Source organism: Rhipicephalus microplus, chromosome X (genome assembly GCF_043290135.1).
Source record: "Rhipicephalus microplus isolate Deutch F79 chromosome X, USDA_Rmic, whole genome shotgun sequence".
Taxonomy (NCBI): domain Eukaryota; kingdom Metazoa; phylum Arthropoda; class Arachnida; order Ixodida; family Ixodidae; genus Rhipicephalus; species Rhipicephalus microplus.
The window spans coordinates 163,121,537-163,139,786 of NC_134710.1; the positions used below are offsets into that span (position 1 = coordinate 163,121,537).

Below are 18,250 nucleotides of genomic sequence, written 5' to 3' on the forward strand. Positions count from 1 at the left end.
ATGAAATTTTGTTTCTATTGCTGGAACATGTGAATGTAGGAACTGTCATTACAGAAGGCGTTAGAATGGTGTATCATGACTGCAGGGCTAATTTAGTAATCAACAAAGAAGTAAGTGCTTCAATTCCTGTGCGCTCGAGCGTGAAGCAAGGTTGTGCCTTGTCGCCACTCCTTTTCGCGCTTTACTTAGAGCCCTTCTGTTTACGAATACTTGCATCACCAAGTATAAGAGGGTATACGTTTCTGACCAGTGGAATTAGAATTTTAGCCTATGCTGATGACGTCGCAGTGTTTTGCAGTGACAAAGAAAGTGTGCAAGAAGTTGTACGAATAGCTAGGGAATTCTGTGCAGCAACGGGCAGCGCAATCAGTTGGCCAAAATGTCTAGGCGTTTGGCATGGCCAGTGGCAAAGCACACCCGAAGTTTACTGTAACATGAATTGGAAAATCATGCCCGGAAAGTACCTCGGTGTGCCTTTGGATCACTACCGCAATGCTACGGAGTATTGGTCTGAGGAACGTCAACGCATTAAAAATTGTACTGATAAGTGGGGAGGTCGCAATTTATCAATGTTTGCAAAAGCGTCCGTGTGCAATGTATTTCTGATTGCAAAAGTGTTTTATGTATTACAAGTGTTAACCATGACCCGCACTTCGGTCCAGAAAATGCACCGAGTATTCGCGACCTTTATATGGGGGTCGCAGTGGGAGCGCACGAGCCGGTGCAATTTATTTCATAGGGTAAAATATGGTGGTCTGGGGCTTTTGCATTTGTTTTTTAAGCAGTTGGTGAGCAGATTCATGTTCGCTCGAGATCAAACTGACAATTTCTTGAGAACTGTGATCCAAGCAAGACTGCAGACCCCCTTATCTGATTTCGTCGTGTCATCTTTTTCCTTCGAAGCTGGACCACTCAGTCCTTATTTGCGAGAAGTAGTTACAGCTACACGCCTGCTCAAGGAAAGATTTTCGTACGAATACTTGTCCGACGTGACTAAAAAGAAACTGTATCGTGACCTTCTTGATGTCTTCCTGCCAGTGCCCGTCTACCGAGCTTCGTGCAGGCTAGGTTCTGAGCGTGACGTGTTTAAACGTGTTAAGAGAATGCCGGTCAGACCCTCTGTCAAAACATTCTTCTTTCAAGTGCATACCGGCACTCTCCCTGTACTGCCATGGCTAAAAAGTAAAGGGCTTTTTGTACCGTGGTCCGTCAACTGTCTAATCTGCGGCAAACCAGAAACGATAAATCATATCTTTCTCGACTGCCATGATGCTGTGTTCTTGTGGGACGTACTACAACGGACTATAAAAAAAGAACTACCTATCAACGCTTTTGGAATCCGTTTTCTTCCGTGTGCAGCTGCAGGGGAAGTGCCGAGTGACATGTTAATGTTGCTTTGCATGCATAGTGTGTGGAGGACAAGAATGGATGTTCGACATATGCGTGTAGACGCACGTTCAGCGAGAGACTATTTTGTTGAGAGTATGCTGTATACACGAGACGTGTTTAAAGCGCTGCCTGAACCCCCCGAGTGGTTACCTGTGCTCGACCAATTGGCTTCTGTGAAGCCTTTTTAAACCAAGTGCACTGGCCAAGTTGAAGCTGGTGTTTTAGTAAGTGTACATATTTTGTATGTATTTCCTTTGCTTGTGGTTATTAAAAGGCAATAAAGAAAAAAAAAAAAAGACGAGGTGGCCGAGAGGTTAAGGCGATGGACATCTAATCCATTGGCTCTGTCCGCGTGGGTTCGAATCCCATCCTCGTCGAGTCGCGTAACTTTTTTTTTGTTCTCCCAGTGATCGGTCTTTGACACTAGTGTGTAAGCTGCACGAATTGCCTGCAAGGCGGACGAGCTGGCCGAGAGGTTAAGACAATGGACTGCTAATGCATTGGGCTCTGCCCGCGTGGGTTCGAATCCCATCCTCGTCGAGTCGCGTAAATTTTTTTGTTCTCCCAGTGATCGGTCTTCGTCACTAGTGTGTAAGCTGCACGAATGGCCTACAAGGCGGACGAGGTGGCCGAGAGGTTAAGGCGATGGACTGCTAATCCATTGGGCTCTGCCCGCGTGGGTTCGAATCCCATCCTCGTCGAGTCGCGTAACTTTTTTTTTGTTCTCCCAGTGATCGGTCTTCGACACCAGTGTGTAAGCTGCACGAATGGCCTACAAGGCGGACGAGGTGGCCGAGAGGTTAAGGCGATGGACTGCTAATCCATTGGGCTCTGCCCGCGTGGGTTCGAATCCCATCCTCGTCGAGTCGCGTAACTTTTTTTTGTTCTCCCAGTAATCAGTCTCCGACACTAGTGTGTAAGCTGCACGGGTGGCCTGCAAGGCGGACGAGGTGGCCGAGACGTTAAGGCGATAGACTGCTAATCCATTGAGCTCTGCCCGCGTGGGTTCGAATCCCATCCTCGTCGAGTCGCGTAACTTTTTTTCTCCGAGTGATGGGTCTTCGACACTAGTGTGTAAGCTGCAAGAATGACCTGCAAGGCAGACAAGGTGGCCGAGAGGTTAAGACGATAAACTGCTAATGCATTGGGCTCTGCCGCGTGGGCTCGAATCCCATCTTCGTCGAGTCGCGTAACTTTTTTTTGTTCTCCCAGTGATCGGTCTTCGACACTAGTATGTAAGCTGCACAGATAGGGTGCAAGTCGGACAAGGTGGCCGGGAGGTTATGGCGATGGACTGCTAATCCATTGGGCTCATTCTGCGTGGGTTCGTATCCCATCCTGGTCGAGTCGCGTAACTCATTTTGTTCTCCCAGTGATCTGTCTACGACACTAGTGTGTAAGCCGCACGAATGGCCTGCAAGGCAGACAAGGTGGCCGAGAGGTTAAGGCGATTGACTCCTAATCCATTGGGCTGGTCCCGCGTGGGTTCGAATCCCATCCTCGTCGAGTCGCGTAACTTTTTTTTCTTCTCCCAGTGATCGGTCTTCGACACTAGTGTGTAAGCTGCACGGATGGGGTGCAATGCGGACGAGGTGGCCGAGAGGTTAAGGATTGACTGCTAATTTATTGGGCTCAGCCCGCGTGGGTTCGAATCCCATCCTCGTTGAGTCGCGTAACTTTTTTTGTTCTCCCAGTAATCAGTCTTTGACACTAGTGTGTAAGCTGCACGGGTGGCCTGCAAGACGGACGAGGTGGCCGAGAGGTTAAGGCGATGAACTGCTAATCTATTGGGCTCTGCCCGCGTGGGTTCGAATGCCATCCTCGTCGAGTGCGTAACTTTTTTTGTTCTCCCAGTGATCGGTCTTCGTCACTAGTGTGTAAGCTGCACGAATGGCCTACAAGGCGGACGAGGTGGCCGAGGAGTTAAGGCGATGAACTGCTAATCCATTGGGCTCTGCCCGCGTGAGTTCGAATCCCATCCTTGTCGAGTCGCGTAACTTTTTTTTGTTCTCCCAGTAATCAGTCTTCGACACTAGTGTGTAAGCTGCACGGGTGGCCTGCAAGACGGACGAGGTGGCCGAGAGGTTAAGGCGATGAACTGCTAATCCATTGGGCTCATTCCCTGTGTGTTCGAAACCCATCCTCGTCGAGTCGCGTAACTCATTTTGTTCTCCCAGTTATCTGTCTACGACACTAGTGTGTAAGCCGCACGAATGGCCTGCAAGGCGGACGAGGTGGCCGAGAGGTTAAGGCTATGGGCTGCTAATCCATTGGGCTCTGCCCGCGTGGGTTCGAATCCCATCCTCGTCGAGTCGCGCAACTTTTTTTCATCTCCCTGTGATCGGTCTTCGACACTCGTGTTTAAGCTGCACGGATGATATGCAATGCGGACGAGGTGGCCGAGAGGTAAAGGATTGACTGCTAATATATTGGGCTCGGCCCGCGTGGGTTCGAATCCCATCCTCGTCGAGTCGCGTCACTTTTTTTCTTCTCCCAGTGATCGGTCTTTGACACTAGTGTTCAAGCTGCACGGATGGGGTGCAATGCGGACGAGGTGGCCGAGAGGTTAAGGATTGACTGCTAATTTATTGGGCTCAGCCCGCGTTGGTTCGAATCCCATCCTCGTCGAGTCGCGTAACTTTTTTTTTGTTCTCCCAGTAATCAGTCTTTGACACTAGTGTGTAAGCTGCACGGGTGGCCTGCAAGACGGACGAGGTGGCCGATAGGTTAAGACGATGAAGTGCTGATCCATTGGGCTCTGCCCGCGTGGGTTCGAGTGCCATCCTCGTCGAGTCACGTAGCTTTTTTTGTTCTCCCAGTGATTGATATTCGTCACTAGTGTGTAAGCTGCACGAATGGCCTACAAGGCGGACGAGGTGGCCGAGAGGTTAAGGCGATGGACTGCTAATCCATTGGGCTCTGCCCGCGTGGGTTCGAATCCCATCCTCGTCGAGTCGCGTAACTTTTTTTTGTTCTCCCAGTAATCAGTCTCCGACACTAGTGTGTAAGCTGCACGGGTGGCCTGCAAGGCGGACGAGGTGGCCGAGACGTTAAGGCGATGGACTGCTAATCCATTGGGCTCTGCCCGCGTGGGTTCGAATCCCATCCTCGCCGAGTCCCGAAACTTTTTTTGTTCTCGCAGTGATCGGTCTTTGACACTAGTGTTTAAGCTGCACGGATGGGGTGCAATGCGGACGAGGTGGCCGAGAGGTTAAGGATTGACTGCTAATTTATTGGGCTCAGCCCGCGTTGGTTCGAATCCCATCCTCGTCGTGTCGCGTAACTTTTTTTTGTTCTCCCAGTAATCAGTCTTTGACACTAGTGTGTAAGCTGCACGGGTGGCCTGCAAGACGGACGAGGTGGCCGATAGGTTAAGGCGATGAACTGCTGATCCATTGGGCTCTGCCCGCGTGGGTTCGAGTGCGATCCTCGTCGAGTCGCGTAGCTTTTTTTGTTCTCCCAGTGATTGATATTCGTCACTAGTGTGTAAGCTGCACGAATGGCCTACAAGGCGGACGAGGTGGCCGAGAGGTTAAGGCGATGGACTGCTAATCCATTGGGCTCTGCCCGCGTGGGTTCGAATCCCATCCTCGTCGAGTCGCGTAACTTTTTTTTGCTCTCCCAGTAATCAGTCTTCGACACTAGTGTGTAAGCTGCACGGGTGGCCTGCAAGGCGGACGAGGTGGACGAGAGCTTAAGGCGATGGACTGCTAATCCATTGAGCTCTGCCCGCGTGCGTTCGAATCCCATCCTCGTCGAGTCGCGTAACTTTTTTCTCCGAGTGATGGGTCTTCGACACTAGTGTGTAAGCTGCAAGAATGACCTGCAAGGCGGGCGAGCTGGCCGAGAGGTTAAGACGATAAACTGCTAATGCATTGGGCTCTGCCGCGTGGGTTCGAATCCCATCTTCGTCGAGTCGCGTAGCTTTTTTTTTTGTTCTCCCAGTGATCGGTCTTCGACACTAGTATGTAAGCTGCACAGATAGGGTGCAAGTCGGACAAGGTGGCCGGGAGGTTATGGCGATGGACTGCTAATCCATTGGGCTCATTCCGCGTGGGCTCGAATCCCATCCTGGTCGAGTCGCGTAACTCATTTTGTTCTCCCAGTGATCTGTCTACGACACTAGTGTGTAAGCCGCACGAACGGCCTGCAAGGCAGACAAGGTGGCCGAGAGGTTAAGGCGATTGACTCCTAATCCATTGGGCTGGTCCCGCGTGGGTTCGAATCCCATCCTCGTCGAGTCGCGTAACTTTTTTTTCTTCTCCCAGTGATCGGTCTTCGACACTAGTGTGTAAGCTGCACGGATGGGGTGCAATGTGGACGAGGTGGCCGAGAGGTTAAGGATTGACTGCTAATTTATTGGGCTCAGCCCGCGTGGGTTCGAATCCCATCCTCGTTGAGTCGCGTAACTTTTTTTTGTTCTCCCAGTAATCAGTCTTTGACACTAGTGTGTAAGCTGCACGGGTGGCCTGCAAGACGGGCGAGGTGGCCGAGAGGTTAAGGCGATGAACTGCTAATCTATTGGGCTCTGCCCGCGTGGGTTCGAATGCCATCCTCGTCGAGTGCGTAACTTTTTTTGTTCTCCCAGTGATCGGTCTTCGTCACTAGTGTGTAAGCTGCACGAATGGCCTACAAGGCGGACGAGGTGGCCGAGGAGTTAAGGCGATGAACGGCTAATCCATTGGGCTCTGCCCGCGTGAGTTCGAATCCCATCCTTGTCGAGTCGCGTAACTTTTTTTTGTTCTCCCAGTAATCAGTCTTCGACACTAGTGTGTAAGCTGCACGGGTGGCCGGCAAAGCGGACGAGGTGGCCGAGAGGTTAAGGCGATGGACTGCTAATCCATTGGGCTCTGCCCACTTGGGTTAGAATTCCATCCTCGTCGGGTCGCGTAACTTTTTTTGTTCTCCCAGTGATCGGTCTTCGACACTAGTTTGTAAGCTGCACAAATGGCCTACAAGGCAGACGAGGTGGCGGAGAGGTTAAGGATTGACTGCTAATTTATTGGGCTCGGCCCGCGTGGGTTTGAATCCCATCTTCGTCGAGTCGCGTAATTTTTTTTGTTCTCCCAGTAATCAGTCTTCGACACTAGTGTGTAAGCTGCACGGGTAGCCTGCAAGCCGGACGAGGTGGCCGAGAAGTTAAGGCGATGAACTGCTAATCCATTGGGCTCATTCCCTGTGGGTTCGAAACCCATCCTCGTCGAGTCGCGTAACTCATTTTGTTCTCCCAGTTATCTGTCTACGACACTAGTGTGTAAGCCGCACGAATGGCCTGCAAGGCGGACGAGGTGGCCGAGAGGTTAAGGCTATGGGCTGCTAATCCATTGGGCTCTGCCCGCGTGGGTTCGAATCCCATCCTCGTCGAGTCGCGTAACTTTTTTTCATCTCCCTGTGATCGGTCTTCGACACTCGTGTTTAAGCTGCACGGATGATATGCAATGCGGACGAGGTGGCCGAGAGGTTAAGGATTGACTGCTAATATATTGGGCTCGGCCCGCGTGGGTTCGAATCCCATCCTCGTCGAGTCGCGTCACTTTTTTTCTTCTCCCAGTGATCGGTCTTTGACACTAGTGTTCAAGCTGCACGGATGGGGTGCAATGCGGACGAGGTGGCCGAGAGGTTAAGGATTGACTGCTAATTTATTGGGCTCAGCCCGCGTTGGTTCGAATCCCATCCTCGTCGAGTCGCGTAACTTTTTTTTTGTTCTCCCAGTAATCAGTCTTTGACACTAGTGTGTAAGCTGCACGGGTGGCCTGCAAGACGGACGAGGTGGCCGATAGGTTAAGGCGATGAAGTGCTGATCCATTGGGCTCTGCCCGCGTGGGTTCGAGTGCCATCCTCGTCGAGTCACGTAGCTTTTTTTGTTCTCCCAGTGATTGATATTCGTCACTAGTGTGTAAGCTGCACGAATGGCCTACAAGGCGGACGAGGTGGCCGAGAGGTTAAGGCGATGGACTGCTAATCCATTGGGCTCTGCCCGCGTGGGTTCGAATCCCATCCTCGTCGAGTCGCGTAACTTTTTTTTGTTCTCCCAGTAATCAGTCTCCGACACTAGTGTGTAAGCTGCACGGGTGGCCTGCAAGGCGGACGAGGTGGCCGAGACGTTAAGGCGATGGACTGCTAATCCATTGGGCTCTGCCCGCGTGGGTTCGAATCCCATCCTCGTCGAGTCCCGAAACTTTTTTTGTTCTCCCAGTGATCGGTCTTTGACACTAGTGTTTAAGCTGCACGGATGGGGTGCAATGCGGACGAGGTGGCCGGGAGGTTATGGCGATGGACTGCTAATCCATTGGGCTCATTCCGCGTGGGCTCGAATCCCATCCTGGTCGAGTCGCGTAACTCATTTTGTTCTCCCAGTGATCTGTCTACGACACTAGTGTGTAAGCCGCACGAACGGCCTGCAAGGCAGACAAGGTGGCCGAGAGGTTAAGGCGATTGACTCCTAATCCATTGGGCTGGTCCCGCGTGGGTTCGAATCCCATCCTCGTCGAGTCGCGTAACTTTTTTTTCTTCTCCCAGTGATCGGTATTCGACACTAGTGTGTAAGCTGCACGGATGGGGTGCAATGTGGACGAGGTGGCCGAGAGGTTAAGGATTGACTGCTAATCTATTGGGCTCTGCCCGCGTGGGTTCGAATGCCATCCTCGTCGAGTGCGTAACTTTTTTTGTTCTCCCAGTGATCGGTCTTCGTCACTAGTGTGTAAGCTGCACGAATGGCCTACAAGGCGGACGAGGTGGCCGAGGAGTTAAGGCGATGAACGGCTAATCCATTGGGCTCTGCCCGCGTGAGTTCGAATCCCATCCTTGTCGAGTCGCGTAACTTTTTTTTGTTCTCCCAGTAATCAGTCTTCGACACTAGTGTGTAAGCTGCACGGGTGGCCGGCAAAGCGGACGAGGTGGCCGAGAGGTTAAGGATTGACTGCTAATTTATTGGGCTCAGCCCGCGTTGGTTCGAATACCATCCTCGTCGAGTCGCGTAACTTTTTTTTTGTTCTCCCAGTAATCAGTCTTTGACACTAGTGTGTAAGCTGCACGGGTGGCCTGCAAGACGGACGAGGTGGCCGATAGGTTAAGGCGATGAAGTGCTGATCCATTGGGCTCTGCCCGCGTGGGTTCGAGTGCCATCCTCGTCGAGTCACGTAGCTTTTTTTGTTCTCCCAGTGATTGATATTCGTCACTAGTGTGTAAGCTGCACAAATGGCCTACAAGGCAGACGAGGTGGCGGAGAGGTTAAAGATTGACTGCTAATGCATTGGGCTATGCCCGCGTGGGTTCCAATCCCATCCTCGTCGAGTCACGTAGCTTTTTTTGTTCTCCCAGTGATCGGTCTTCGTCACTAGTGTGTAAGCCGCACGAATGACCTGCAAGGCAGACGAGGTGGCCGACAGGTTAAGGCGATGGGGTGCTAATCCATTGGGCTCTGCCCGCGTGGGTTCGAATCCCATCCTCGTCGAGTCGCGTAACTTTTTTTCATCTCCCTGTGATCGGTCTTCGACACTCGTGTTTAAGCTGCACGGATGATATGCAATGCGGACGAGGTGGCCGAGAGGTTAAGGATTGACTGCTAATATATTGGGCTCGGCCCGCGTGGGTTCGAATCCCATCCTCGTCGAGTCGCGTAACTTTTTTTCTTCTCCCAGTGATCGGTCTTTGACACTAGTGTTCAAGCTGCACGGATGGGGTGCAATGCGGACGAGGTGGCCGAGAGGTTAAGGATTGACTGCTAATTTATTGGGCTCAGCCCGCGTTGGTTCGAATCCCATCCTCGTCGAGTCGCGTAACTTTTTTTTTGTTCTCCCAGTAATCAGTCTTTGACACTAGTGTGTAAGCTGCACGGGTGGCCTGCAAGACGGACGAGGTGGCCGATAGGTTAAGGCGATGAACTGCTGATCCATTGGGCTCTGCCCGCGTGGGTTCGAGTGCCATCCTCGTCGAGTCGCGTAGCTTTTTTTGTTCTCCCAGTGATTGATATTCGTCACTAGTGTGTAAGCTGCACGAATGGCCTACAAGGCGGACGAGGTGGCCGAGAGGTTAAGGCGATGGACTGCTAATCCATTGGGCTCTGCCCGCGTGGGTTCGAATCCCATCCTCGTCGAGTCGCGTAACTTTTTTTCATCTCCCTGTGATCGGTCTTCGACACTCGTGTTTAAGCTGCACGGATGATATGCAATGCGGACGAGGTGGCCGAGAGGTTAAGGATTGACTGCTAATATATTGGGCTCGGCCCGCGTGGGTTCGAATCCCATCCTCGTCGAGTCGCGTAACTTTTTTTCTTCTCCCAGTGATCGGTCTTTGACACTAGTGTTCAAGCTGCACGGATGGGGTGCAATGCGGACGAGGTGGCCGAGAGGTTAAGGATTGACTGCTAATTTATTGGGCTCAGCCCGCGTTGGTTCGAATCCCATCCTCGTCGAGTCGCGTAACTTTTTTTTGTTCTCCCAGTAATCAGTCTTTGACACTAGTGTGTAAGCTGCACGGGTGGCCTGCAAGACGGACGAGGTGGCCGATAGGTTAAGGCGATGAACTGCTGATCCATTGGGCTCTGCCCGCGTGGGTTCGAGTGCCATCCTCGTCGAGTCGCGTAGCTTTTTTTGTTCTCCCAGTGATTGATATTCGTCACTAGTGTGTGAGCTGCACGAATGGCCTACAAGGCGGACGAGGTGGCCGAGAGGTTAAGGCGATGGACTGCTAATCCATTGGGCTCTGCCCGCGTGGGTTCGAATCCCATCCTCGTCGAGTCGCGTAACTTTTTTTCTCCGAGTGATGGGTCTTCGACACTAGTGTGTAAGCTGCAAGAATGACCTGCAAGGCGGGCGAGCTGGCCGAGAGGTTAAGACGATAAACTGCTAATGCATTGGGCTCTGCCGCGTGGGTTCGAATCCCATCTTCGTCGAGTCGCGTAGCTTTTTTTTGTTCTCCCAGTGATCGGTCTTCGACACTAGTATGTAAGCTGCACAGATAGGGTGCAAGTCGGACAAGGTGGCCGGGAGGTTATGGCGGTGGACTGCTAATCCATTGGGCTCATTCTGCGTGGGTTCGAATCCCATCCTGGTCGAGTCGCGTAACTCATTTTGTTCTCCCAGTGATCTGTCTACGACACTAGTGTGTAAGCCGCACGAATGGCCTGCAAGGCAGACAAGGTGGCCGAGAGGTTAAGGCGATTGACTCCTAATCCATTGGGCTGGTCCCGCGTGGGTTCGAATCCCATCCTCGTCGAGTCGCGTAACTTTTTTTTCTTCTCCCAGTGATCGGTCTTCGACACTAGTGTGTAAGCTGCACGGATGGGGTGCAATGCGGACGAGGTGGCCGAGAGGTTAAGGATTGACTGCTAATTTATTGGGCTCAGCCCGCGTGGGTTCGAATCCCATCCTCGTTGAGTCGCGTAACTTTTTTTTGTTCTCCCAGTAATCAGTCTTTGACACTAGTGTGTAAGCTGCACGGGTGGCCTGCAAGACGGACGAGGTGGCCGAGAGGTTAAGGCGATGAACTGCTAATCTATTGGGCTCTGCCCGCGTGGGTTCGAATGCCATCCTCGTCGAGTGCGTAACTTTTTTTGTTCTCCCAGTGATCGGTCTTCGTCACTAGTGTGTAAGCTGCACGAATGGCCTACAAGGCGGACGAGGTGGCCGAGGAGTTAAGGCGATGAACTGCTAATCCATTGGGCTCTGCCCGCGTGAGTTCGAATCCCATCCTTGTCGAGTCGCGTAACTTTTTTTTGTTCTCCCAGTAATCAGTCTTCGACACTAGTGTGTAAGCTGCACGGGTGGCCGGCAAGACGGACGAGGTGGCCGAGAGGTTAAGGCGATGAACTGCTAATCCATTGGGCTCATTCCCTGTGGGTTCGAAACCCATCCTCGTCGAGTCGCGTAACTCATTTTGTTCTCCCAGTTATCTGTCTACGACACTAGTGTGTAAGCCGCACGAATGGCCTGCAAGGCGGACGAGGTGGCCGAGAGGTTAAGGCTATGGGCTGCTAATCCATTGGGCTCTGCCCGCGTGGGTTCGAATCCCATCCTCGTCGAGTCGCGTAACTTTTTTTCATCTCCCTGTGATCGGTCTTCGACACTCGTGTTTAAGCTGCACGGATGATATGCAATGCGGACGAGGTGGCCGAGAGGTTAAGGATTGACTGCTAATATATTGGGCTCGGCCCGCGTGGGTTCGAATCCCATCCTCGTCGAGTCGCGTCACTTTTTTTCTTCTCCCAGTGATCGGTCTTTGACACTAGTGTTCAAGCTGCACGGATGGGGTGCAATGCGGACGAGGTGGCCGAGAGGTTAAGGATTGACTGCTAATTTATTGGGCTCAGCCCGCGTTGGTTCGAATCCCATCCTCGTCGAGTCGCGTAACTTTTTTTTTGTTCTCCCAGTAATCAGTCTTTGACACTAGTGTGTAAGCTGCACGGGTGGCCTGCAAGACGGACGAGGTGGCCGATAGGTTAAGGCGATGAAGTGCTGATCCATTGGGCTCTGCCCGCGTGGGTTCGAGTGCCATCCTCGTCGAGTCACGTAGCTTTTTTTGTTCTCCCAGTGATTGATATTCGTCACTAGTGTGTAAGCTGCACGAATGGCCTACAAGGCGGACGAGGTGGCCGAGAGGTTAAGGCGATGGACTGCTAATCCATTGGGCTCTGCCCGCGTGGGTTCGAATCCCATCCTCGTCGAGTCGCGTAACTTTTTTTTGTTCTCCCAGTAATCAGTCTCCGACACTAGTGTGTAAGCTGCACGGGTGGCCTGCAAGGCGGACGAGGTGGCCGAGACGTTAAGGCGATTGACTGCTAATCCATTGGGCTCTGCCCGCGTGGGTTCGAATCCCATCCTCGTCGAGTCCCGAAACTTTTTTTGTTCTCCCAGTGATCGGTCTTTGACACTAGTGTTTAAGCTGCACGGATGGGGTGCAATGCGGACGAGGTGGCCGAGAGGTTAAGGATTGACTGCTAATTTATTGGGCTCAGCCCGCGTTGGTTCGAATCCCATCCTCGTCGTGTCGCGTAACTTTTTTTTGTTCTCCCAGTAATCAGTCTTTGACACTAGTGTGTAAGCTGCACGGGTGGCCTGCAAGACGGACGAGGTGGCCGATAGGTTAAGGCGATGAACTGCTGATCCATTGGGCTCTGCCCGCGTGGGTTCGAGTGCCATCCTCGTCGAGTCGCGTAGCTTTTTTTGTTCTCCCAGTGATTGATATTCGTCACTAGTGTGTAAGCTGCACGAATGGCCTACAAGGCGGACGAGGTGGCCGAGAGGTTAAGGCGATGGACTGCTAATCCATTGGGCTCTGCCCGCGTGGGTTCGAATCCCATCCTCGTCGAGTCGCGTAACTTTTTTTTGCTCTCCCAGTAATCAGTCTTCGACACTAGTGTGTAAGCTGCACGGGTGGCCTGCAAGGCGGACGAGGTGGACGAGAGCTTAAGGCGATGGACTGCTAATCCATTGAGCTCTGCCCGCGTGCGTTCGAATCCCATCCTCGTCGAGTCGCGTAACTTTTTTCTCCGAGTGATGGGTCTTCGACACTAGTGTGTAAGCTGCAAGAATGACATGCAAGGCGGGCGAGCTGGCCGAGAGGTTAAGACGATAAACTGCTAATGCATTGGGCTCTGCCGCGTGGGTTCGAATCCCATCTTCGTCGAGTCGCGTAGGTTTTTTTTTTGTTCTCCCAGTGATCGGTCTTCGACACTAGTATGTAAGCTGCACAGATAGGGTGCAAGTCGGACAAGGTGGCCGGGACGTTATGGCGATGGACTGCTAATCCATTGGGCTCATTCCGCGTGGGCTCGAATCCCATCCTGGTCGAGTCGCGTAACTCATTTTGTTCTCCCAGTGATCTGTCTACGACACTAGTGTGTAAGCCGCACGAACGGCCTGCAAGGCAGACAAGGTGGCCGAGAGGTTAAGGCGATTGACTCCTAATCCATTGGGCTGGTCCCGCGTGGGTTCGAATCCCATCCTCGTCGAGTCGCGTAACTTTTTTTTCTTCTCCCAGTGATCGGTCTTCGACACTAGTGTGTAAGCTGCACGGATGGGGTGCAATGTGGACGAGGTGGCCGAGAGGTTAAGGATTGACTGCTAATTTATTGGGCTCAGCCCGCGTGGGTTCGAATCCCATCCTCGTTGAGTCGCGTAACTTTTTTTTGTTCTCCCAGTAATCAGTCTTTGACACTAGTGTGTAAGCTGCACGGGTGGCCTGCAAGACGGGCGAGGTGGCCGAGAGGTTAAGGCGATGAACTGCTAATCTATTGGGCTCTGCCCGCGTGGGTTCGAATGCCATCCTCGTCGAGTGCGTAACTTTTTTTGTTCTCCCAGTGATCGGTCTTCGTCACTAGTGTGTAAGCTGCACGAATGGCCTACAAGGCGGACGAGGTGGCCGAGGAGTTAAGGCGATGAACGGCTAATCCATTGGGCTCTGCCCGCGTGAGTTCGAATCCCATCCTTGTCGAGTCGCGTAACTTTTTTTTGTTCTCCCAGTAATCAGTCTTCGACACTAGTGTGTAAGCTGCACGGGTGGCCGGCAAAGCGGACGAGGTGGCCGAGAGGTTAAGGCGATGGACTGCTAATCCATTGGGCTCTGCCCACTTGGGTTAGAATTCCATCCTCGTCGGGTCGCGTAACTTTTTTTGTTCTCCCAGTGATCGGTCTTCGACACTAGTTTGTAAGCTGCACAAATGGCCTACAAGGCAGACGAGGTGGCGGAGAGGTTAAGGATTGACTGCTAATTTATTGGGCTCGGCCCGCGTGGGTTTGAATCCCATCTTCGTCGAGTCGCGTAATTTTTTTTGTTCTCCCAGTAATCAGTCTTCGACACTAGTGTGTAAGCTGCACGGGTAGCCTGCAAGCCGGACGAGGTGGCCGAGAAGTTAAGGCGATGGACTGCTAATCCATTGGGCTCTGCCCGCGTGGGTTCGAATCCCATCCTCGTCGGGTCACGTAAATTTTTTTGTTCTCCCAGTGATCGGTCTTCGACACTAGTTTGTAAGCTGCACGAATGGCCTGTAAGGCGGACGAGGTGGCCGAGAGGTTAAAGTGATGGACTGCTAATCCATTGGGCTCTGCCTGCTTGGGTTAGAATTCCATCCTTGTCGGGTCGCGTAACTTTTTTTGTTCTCCCAGTGATCGGTCTTCGACACTAGTTTGTAAGCTGCACAAATGGCCTACAAGGCAGACGAGGTGGCGGAGAGGTTAAAGATTGACTGCTAATGCATTGGGCTATGCCCGCGTGGGTTCCAATCCCATCCTCGTCGAGTCACGTAGCTTTTTTTGTTCTCCCAGTGATCGGTCTTCGTCACTAGTGTGTAAGCTGCACGAATAGCCTACAAGGCGGATGAGGTGCCCGAGAGGTTAAGGCGATGGACTGCTAATCCATTGGGCTCTGCCCGCTTGGGTTAGAATTCCATCCTCATCGGGTCGCGTAACTTTTTTTTTGTTCTCCCAGTAATCAGTCTTCGTCACTAGTGTGTAAGCTGCACGAATGGCCTACAAGGCGGACGAGGTAGCCGAGAGGTTAAGGCGATGGACTGCTAATTCATTGGGCTCTGCCCGCGTGGGTTTGAGTCCCATCTTCGTCGACTCGCGTAATTTTTTTTGTTCACCCAGTGATCGGTCTTCGACACTAGTGTGTAAGCTGCACGAATGGCCTGCAAAGCGGACGAGCTGGCCGAGAGGTTAAGACGATGGACTGCTAATGCATTGGGCTCTGCCCGCGTGAGTTCGAATCCCATCCTTGTCGAGTCGCGTAACTTTTTTTTTGTTCTCCCAGTAATCAGTCTTCGACACTAGTGTGTAAGCTGCACGGGTGGCCTGCAAAGCGGACGAGGTGGCGGAGAGGTTAAGGATTGACTGCTAATTTATTGGGCTCGGCCCGCGTGGGTTTGAATCCCATCTTCGTCGAGTCGCGTAATTTTTTTTTGTTCTCCCAGTAATCAGTCTTCGACACTAGTGTGTAAGCTGCACGGGTAGCCTGCAAGCCGGACGAGGTGGCCGAGAGCTTAAGGCGATGGACTGCTAATCCATGGAGCTCTGCCCGTGTGGGTTCGAATCTCATCCTTGTCGAGTCGCGTAACTTTTTTTCTCCGAGTGATGGGTCTTCGACACTAGTGTGTAAGCTGCAAGAATTACCTGCAAGGCGGACGAGCTGGCCGAGAAGTTATGACGATGGACTGCTAATGCATTGGGCTTCTGCCCGCGTGGGTTCGAATCCCATCCTCGTCGAGTCGCGTAGCTTTTTTTGTTCTCCCAGGGATCGGTCTTCGACACTAGTATGTAAGCTGTACAGATGGGGTGCAAGTCGGACAAGGTGGCCGGGAGGTTATGGCGATGGACTGCTAATCCATTGGGCTCATTCCGCGTGGGTTCGAAACCCATCCTCGTCGAGTCGCGTAACTCATTTTGTTCTCCCAGTGATCTGTCTACGACACTAGTGTGCAAGCCGCACGAATGGCCTGCAAGGCGGACGAGGTGGCCGAGAGGTTAAGGCGATGGACTGCTAATCCATTGGGCTCTGCCCGCGTGGGTTCGAATCCCATCCTCGTCGAGTCGCGTAACTTTTTTTTGTTCTCCCAGTAATCAGTCTTCGACACTAGTGTGTAAGCTGCACGGGTGGCCTGCAAGGCGGACGAGGTGGCCGAGAGGTTAAGGCGATGGACTGCTAATCCATTGGGCTCTGCCCGCGTGGGTTCGAATCCCATCCTCGTCGAGTCCCGAAACTTTTTTTGTTCTCCCAGTGATCGGTCTTCGACACTAGTGTGTAAGCTGCACAGATGGCCTGCAAGGTGGACAAGGTGGACGAGAGCTTAAGGCGATGGACTGCTAATCCATTGAGCTCAGCCCGCGTGGGTTCGAATCCCATCCTCGTCGAGTCGCGTAACTTTTTTTCGGCGAATGATGGGTCTTCGACACTAGTGTGTAAGCTGCAAGAATGACCTGCAAGGCGGGCGAGCTGGCCGAGAGGTTAAGGCGATGGACTGCTAATCCATTGGGCTCTGCCCGCTTGGGTTAGAATTCCATCCTCGTCGGGTCGCGTAACTTTTTTTGTTCTCCCAATGATCGGTCTTCGACACTAGTTTGTAAGCTGCACAAATGGCCTACAAGGCAGACGAGGTGGCGGAGAGGTTAAGGATTGACTGCTAATTTATTGGGCTCGGCCCGCGTGGGTTTCAATCCCATCTTCGTCGAGTCGCGTAATTTTTTTTTGTTCTCCCAGTAATCAGTCTTCGACACTAGTGTGTAAGCTGCACGGGTAGCCTGCAAGCCGGACGAGGTGGCCGAGAGCTTAAGGCGATGGACTGCTAATCCATTGAGCTCTGCCCGTGTGGGTTCGAATCTCATCCTTGTCGAGTCGCGTAACTTTTTTTCTCCCAGTGATCGGTCTTCGACACTAGTTTGTAAGCTGCACGAATGGCCTGTAAGGCGGACGAGGTGGCCGAGAGGTTAAGGCGATGGACTGCTAATCCATTGGGCTCTGCTCGCTTGGGTTAGAATTCCATCCTCGTCGGGACGCGTAACTTTTTTTGTTCTCCCAGTGATCGGTCTTCGACACTAGTTTGTAAGCTGCACAAATGGCCTACAGGGCAGACGAGGTGGCGGAGAGGTTAAGGATTGACTGCTAGTTTATTGGGCTCGGCCCGCATGGGTTTAAATCCCATCTTCGTCGAGTCGCGTAACTTTTTTTTTGTTCTCCCAGTAATCAGTCTTCGACACTAGTGTGTAAGCTGCACGGGTGGCCTGCAAGACGGACGAGGTTGCCGAGAGGTTAAGGCGATGAACTGCTGATCCATTGGGCTCTGCCCGCGTGGGTTCGAATGCCATCCTCGTCGAGTCGCGTAACTTTTTTTGTTCTCCCAGTGTTCGATCTTCGTCACTAGTGTGTAAGCTGCACGAATGGCCTACAAGGCGGACGAGGTGGCCGAGAGGTTAAGGCGATGGACTGCTAATCCATTGGGCTCTGCCCGCGTGGGTTCGAATCCCATCCTCGTCGAGTCGCGTAACTTTTTTTTTGTTCTCCCAGTAATCAGTCTTCGACACTAGTGTGTAAGCTGCACGGGTGGCCTGCAAGGCGGACGAGGTGGCCGAGAGGTTAAGGCGATGGACTGCTAATCCATTGGGCTCTGCCCGCGTGGGTCGAATCCCATCCTCGTCGAGTCCCGAAACTTTTTTTGTTCTCCCAGTGATCGGTCTTCGACACTAGTGTGTAAGCTGCACAGATGGCCTGCGAGGTGGACAAGGTGGACGAGAGCTTAAGGCGATGGACTGCTAATCCATTGAGCTCAGCCCGCGTGGGTTCGAATCCCATCCTCGTCGAGTCGCGTAACTTTTTTTCTGCGAATGATGGGTCTTCGACACTAGTGTGTAAGCTGCAAGAATGACCTGCAAGGCGGGCGAGCTGGCCGAGAGGTTAAGGCGATGGACTGCTAATCCATTGGGCTCTGCCCGCTTGGGTTAGAATTCCATCCTCGTCGGGTCGCGTAACTTTTTTTGTTCTCTCAGTGATCGGTCTTCGACACTAGTTTGTAAGCTGCACAAATGGCCTACATGGCAGACGAGGTGGCGGAGAGGTTAAGGATTGACTGCTAATATATTAGGCTCGGCCCGCGTGGGTTCGAATCCCATCCTCGTCGAGTCGCGTAACTTTTTTTTGTTCTCCCAGTAATCAGTCTTTGACACTAGTGTGTAAGCTGCACGGGTGGCCTGCAAGACGGACGAGGTGGCCGAGAGGTTAAGGCGATGAACTGCTGATCCATTGGGCTCTGCCCGCGTGGGTTCGAATGCCATCCTCGTCGAGTCGCGTAGCTTTTTTTGTTCTCCCAGTGATCGGTCTTCGTCACTAGTTTGTAAGCTGCACAAATGGCCTACAAGGCAGACGAGGTGGCGGA

General features: G+C 52.5%; 45 non-coding genes across 45 annotated transcripts; all 45 read left to right on the forward strand.

The window, feature by feature from the left end:
• Positions 1-1,685: 1,685 nt before the first annotated feature.
• Positions 1,686-1,766, forward strand: TRNAR-UCU (transfer RNA arginine (anticodon UCU)). The gene has a single exon. It is a non-coding gene; the product is annotated as a tRNA-Arg (tRNA).
• Positions 1,767-1,847: 81 nt separating this feature from the next.
• On the forward strand, positions 1,848-1,929 carry TRNAS-GCU (transfer RNA serine (anticodon GCU)). The gene has a single exon. It is a non-coding gene; the product is annotated as a tRNA-Ser (tRNA).
• Positions 1,930-2,008: 79 nt separating this feature from the next.
• Positions 2,009-2,090, forward strand: TRNAS-GCU (transfer RNA serine (anticodon GCU)). The gene has a single exon. It is a non-coding gene; the product is annotated as a tRNA-Ser (tRNA).
• Positions 2,091-2,171: 81 nt separating this feature from the next.
• TRNAS-GCU (transfer RNA serine (anticodon GCU)) lies at positions 2,172-2,253 on the forward strand. The gene has a single exon. It is a non-coding gene; the product is annotated as a tRNA-Ser (tRNA).
• Positions 2,254-2,333: 80 nt separating this feature from the next.
• Positions 2,334-2,415, forward strand: TRNAS-GCU (transfer RNA serine (anticodon GCU)). The gene has a single exon. It is a non-coding gene; the product is annotated as a tRNA-Ser (tRNA).
• Positions 2,416-2,813: 398 nt separating this feature from the next.
• On the forward strand, positions 2,814-2,895 carry TRNAR-CCU (transfer RNA arginine (anticodon CCU)). The gene has a single exon. It is a non-coding gene; the product is annotated as a tRNA-Arg (tRNA).
• A 239-nt stretch (positions 2,896-3,134) lies between these two features.
• Positions 3,135-3,216, forward strand: TRNAS-GCU (transfer RNA serine (anticodon GCU)). Its single transcript has one exon. It is a non-coding gene; the product is annotated as a tRNA-Ser (tRNA).
• A 78-nt stretch (positions 3,217-3,294) lies between these two features.
• TRNAS-GCU (transfer RNA serine (anticodon GCU)) lies at positions 3,295-3,376 on the forward strand. The gene has a single exon. It is a non-coding gene; the product is annotated as a tRNA-Ser (tRNA).
• A 241-nt stretch (positions 3,377-3,617) lies between these two features.
• TRNAS-GCU (transfer RNA serine (anticodon GCU)) lies at positions 3,618-3,699 on the forward strand. The gene has a single exon. It is a non-coding gene; the product is annotated as a tRNA-Ser (tRNA).
• Positions 3,700-4,259: 560 nt separating this feature from the next.
• TRNAS-GCU (transfer RNA serine (anticodon GCU)) lies at positions 4,260-4,341 on the forward strand. The gene has a single exon. It is a non-coding gene; the product is annotated as a tRNA-Ser (tRNA).
• A 79-nt stretch (positions 4,342-4,420) lies between these two features.
• On the forward strand, positions 4,421-4,503 carry TRNAS-GCU (transfer RNA serine (anticodon GCU)). Its single transcript has one exon. It is a non-coding gene; the product is annotated as a tRNA-Ser (tRNA).
• Positions 4,504-4,903: 400 nt separating this feature from the next.
• On the forward strand, positions 4,904-4,985 carry TRNAS-GCU (transfer RNA serine (anticodon GCU)). The gene has a single exon. It is a non-coding gene; the product is annotated as a tRNA-Ser (tRNA).
• A 561-nt stretch (positions 4,986-5,546) lies between these two features.
• TRNAR-CCU (transfer RNA arginine (anticodon CCU)) lies at positions 5,547-5,628 on the forward strand. Its single transcript has one exon. It is a non-coding gene; the product is annotated as a tRNA-Arg (tRNA).
• A 240-nt stretch (positions 5,629-5,868) lies between these two features.
• TRNAS-GCU (transfer RNA serine (anticodon GCU)) lies at positions 5,869-5,950 on the forward strand. The gene has a single exon. It is a non-coding gene; the product is annotated as a tRNA-Ser (tRNA).
• Positions 5,951-6,190: 240 nt separating this feature from the next.
• Positions 6,191-6,272, forward strand: TRNAS-GCU (transfer RNA serine (anticodon GCU)). The gene has a single exon. It is a non-coding gene; the product is annotated as a tRNA-Ser (tRNA).
• A 399-nt stretch (positions 6,273-6,671) lies between these two features.
• On the forward strand, positions 6,672-6,753 carry TRNAS-GCU (transfer RNA serine (anticodon GCU)). The gene has a single exon. It is a non-coding gene; the product is annotated as a tRNA-Ser (tRNA).
• A 560-nt stretch (positions 6,754-7,313) lies between these two features.
• On the forward strand, positions 7,314-7,395 carry TRNAS-GCU (transfer RNA serine (anticodon GCU)). The gene has a single exon. It is a non-coding gene; the product is annotated as a tRNA-Ser (tRNA).
• Positions 7,396-7,475: 80 nt separating this feature from the next.
• Positions 7,476-7,557, forward strand: TRNAS-GCU (transfer RNA serine (anticodon GCU)). Its single transcript has one exon. It is a non-coding gene; the product is annotated as a tRNA-Ser (tRNA).
• Positions 7,558-7,797: 240 nt separating this feature from the next.
• Positions 7,798-7,879, forward strand: TRNAR-CCU (transfer RNA arginine (anticodon CCU)). The gene has a single exon. It is a non-coding gene; the product is annotated as a tRNA-Arg (tRNA).
• An 881-nt stretch (positions 7,880-8,760) lies between these two features.
• On the forward strand, positions 8,761-8,842 carry TRNAS-GCU (transfer RNA serine (anticodon GCU)). Its single transcript has one exon. It is a non-coding gene; the product is annotated as a tRNA-Ser (tRNA).
• Positions 8,843-9,241: 399 nt separating this feature from the next.
• TRNAS-GCU (transfer RNA serine (anticodon GCU)) lies at positions 9,242-9,323 on the forward strand. The gene has a single exon. It is a non-coding gene; the product is annotated as a tRNA-Ser (tRNA).
• A 79-nt stretch (positions 9,324-9,402) lies between these two features.
• Positions 9,403-9,484, forward strand: TRNAS-GCU (transfer RNA serine (anticodon GCU)). Its single transcript has one exon. It is a non-coding gene; the product is annotated as a tRNA-Ser (tRNA).
• Positions 9,485-9,882: 398 nt separating this feature from the next.
• TRNAS-GCU (transfer RNA serine (anticodon GCU)) lies at positions 9,883-9,964 on the forward strand. Its single transcript has one exon. It is a non-coding gene; the product is annotated as a tRNA-Ser (tRNA).
• Positions 9,965-10,043: 79 nt separating this feature from the next.
• Positions 10,044-10,125, forward strand: TRNAS-GCU (transfer RNA serine (anticodon GCU)). Its single transcript has one exon. It is a non-coding gene; the product is annotated as a tRNA-Ser (tRNA).
• Positions 10,126-10,523: 398 nt separating this feature from the next.
• On the forward strand, positions 10,524-10,605 carry TRNAR-CCU (transfer RNA arginine (anticodon CCU)). The gene has a single exon. It is a non-coding gene; the product is annotated as a tRNA-Arg (tRNA).
• A 240-nt stretch (positions 10,606-10,845) lies between these two features.
• Positions 10,846-10,927, forward strand: TRNAS-GCU (transfer RNA serine (anticodon GCU)). Its single transcript has one exon. It is a non-coding gene; the product is annotated as a tRNA-Ser (tRNA).
• Positions 10,928-11,005: 78 nt separating this feature from the next.
• On the forward strand, positions 11,006-11,087 carry TRNAS-GCU (transfer RNA serine (anticodon GCU)). Its single transcript has one exon. It is a non-coding gene; the product is annotated as a tRNA-Ser (tRNA).
• An 80-nt stretch (positions 11,088-11,167) lies between these two features.
• Positions 11,168-11,249, forward strand: TRNAS-GCU (transfer RNA serine (anticodon GCU)). The gene has a single exon. It is a non-coding gene; the product is annotated as a tRNA-Ser (tRNA).
• A 79-nt stretch (positions 11,250-11,328) lies between these two features.
• On the forward strand, positions 11,329-11,410 carry TRNAS-GCU (transfer RNA serine (anticodon GCU)). Its single transcript has one exon. It is a non-coding gene; the product is annotated as a tRNA-Ser (tRNA).
• Positions 11,411-11,970: 560 nt separating this feature from the next.
• Positions 11,971-12,052, forward strand: TRNAS-GCU (transfer RNA serine (anticodon GCU)). Its single transcript has one exon. It is a non-coding gene; the product is annotated as a tRNA-Ser (tRNA).
• Positions 12,053-12,132: 80 nt separating this feature from the next.
• On the forward strand, positions 12,133-12,214 carry TRNAS-GCU (transfer RNA serine (anticodon GCU)). The gene has a single exon. It is a non-coding gene; the product is annotated as a tRNA-Ser (tRNA).
• Positions 12,215-12,453: 239 nt separating this feature from the next.
• TRNAS-GCU (transfer RNA serine (anticodon GCU)) lies at positions 12,454-12,535 on the forward strand. The gene has a single exon. It is a non-coding gene; the product is annotated as a tRNA-Ser (tRNA).
• A 79-nt stretch (positions 12,536-12,614) lies between these two features.
• TRNAS-GCU (transfer RNA serine (anticodon GCU)) lies at positions 12,615-12,696 on the forward strand. Its single transcript has one exon. It is a non-coding gene; the product is annotated as a tRNA-Ser (tRNA).
• Positions 12,697-13,257: 561 nt separating this feature from the next.
• TRNAR-CCU (transfer RNA arginine (anticodon CCU)) lies at positions 13,258-13,339 on the forward strand. The gene has a single exon. It is a non-coding gene; the product is annotated as a tRNA-Arg (tRNA).
• A 240-nt stretch (positions 13,340-13,579) lies between these two features.
• TRNAS-GCU (transfer RNA serine (anticodon GCU)) lies at positions 13,580-13,661 on the forward strand. Its single transcript has one exon. It is a non-coding gene; the product is annotated as a tRNA-Ser (tRNA).
• A 240-nt stretch (positions 13,662-13,901) lies between these two features.
• TRNAS-GCU (transfer RNA serine (anticodon GCU)) lies at positions 13,902-13,983 on the forward strand. Its single transcript has one exon. It is a non-coding gene; the product is annotated as a tRNA-Ser (tRNA).
• Positions 13,984-14,221: 238 nt separating this feature from the next.
• Positions 14,222-14,303, forward strand: TRNAS-GCU (transfer RNA serine (anticodon GCU)). The gene has a single exon. It is a non-coding gene; the product is annotated as a tRNA-Ser (tRNA).
• Positions 14,304-14,865: 562 nt separating this feature from the next.
• On the forward strand, positions 14,866-14,947 carry TRNAS-GCU (transfer RNA serine (anticodon GCU)). Its single transcript has one exon. It is a non-coding gene; the product is annotated as a tRNA-Ser (tRNA).
• Positions 14,948-15,830: 883 nt separating this feature from the next.
• TRNAS-GCU (transfer RNA serine (anticodon GCU)) lies at positions 15,831-15,912 on the forward strand. Its single transcript has one exon. It is a non-coding gene; the product is annotated as a tRNA-Ser (tRNA).
• Positions 15,913-15,992: 80 nt separating this feature from the next.
• On the forward strand, positions 15,993-16,074 carry TRNAS-GCU (transfer RNA serine (anticodon GCU)). Its single transcript has one exon. It is a non-coding gene; the product is annotated as a tRNA-Ser (tRNA).
• A 716-nt stretch (positions 16,075-16,790) lies between these two features.
• Positions 16,791-16,872, forward strand: TRNAS-GCU (transfer RNA serine (anticodon GCU)). The gene has a single exon. It is a non-coding gene; the product is annotated as a tRNA-Ser (tRNA).
• Positions 16,873-17,112: 240 nt separating this feature from the next.
• TRNAS-GCU (transfer RNA serine (anticodon GCU)) lies at positions 17,113-17,194 on the forward strand. The gene has a single exon. It is a non-coding gene; the product is annotated as a tRNA-Ser (tRNA).
• A 79-nt stretch (positions 17,195-17,273) lies between these two features.
• Positions 17,274-17,355, forward strand: TRNAS-GCU (transfer RNA serine (anticodon GCU)). The gene has a single exon. It is a non-coding gene; the product is annotated as a tRNA-Ser (tRNA).
• Positions 17,356-17,436: 81 nt separating this feature from the next.
• On the forward strand, positions 17,437-17,517 carry TRNAS-GCU (transfer RNA serine (anticodon GCU)). Its single transcript has one exon. It is a non-coding gene; the product is annotated as a tRNA-Ser (tRNA).
• A 558-nt stretch (positions 17,518-18,075) lies between these two features.
• Positions 18,076-18,157, forward strand: TRNAS-GCU (transfer RNA serine (anticodon GCU)). The gene has a single exon. It is a non-coding gene; the product is annotated as a tRNA-Ser (tRNA).
• The last annotated feature ends 93 nt before the right edge of the window (positions 18,158-18,250 follow it).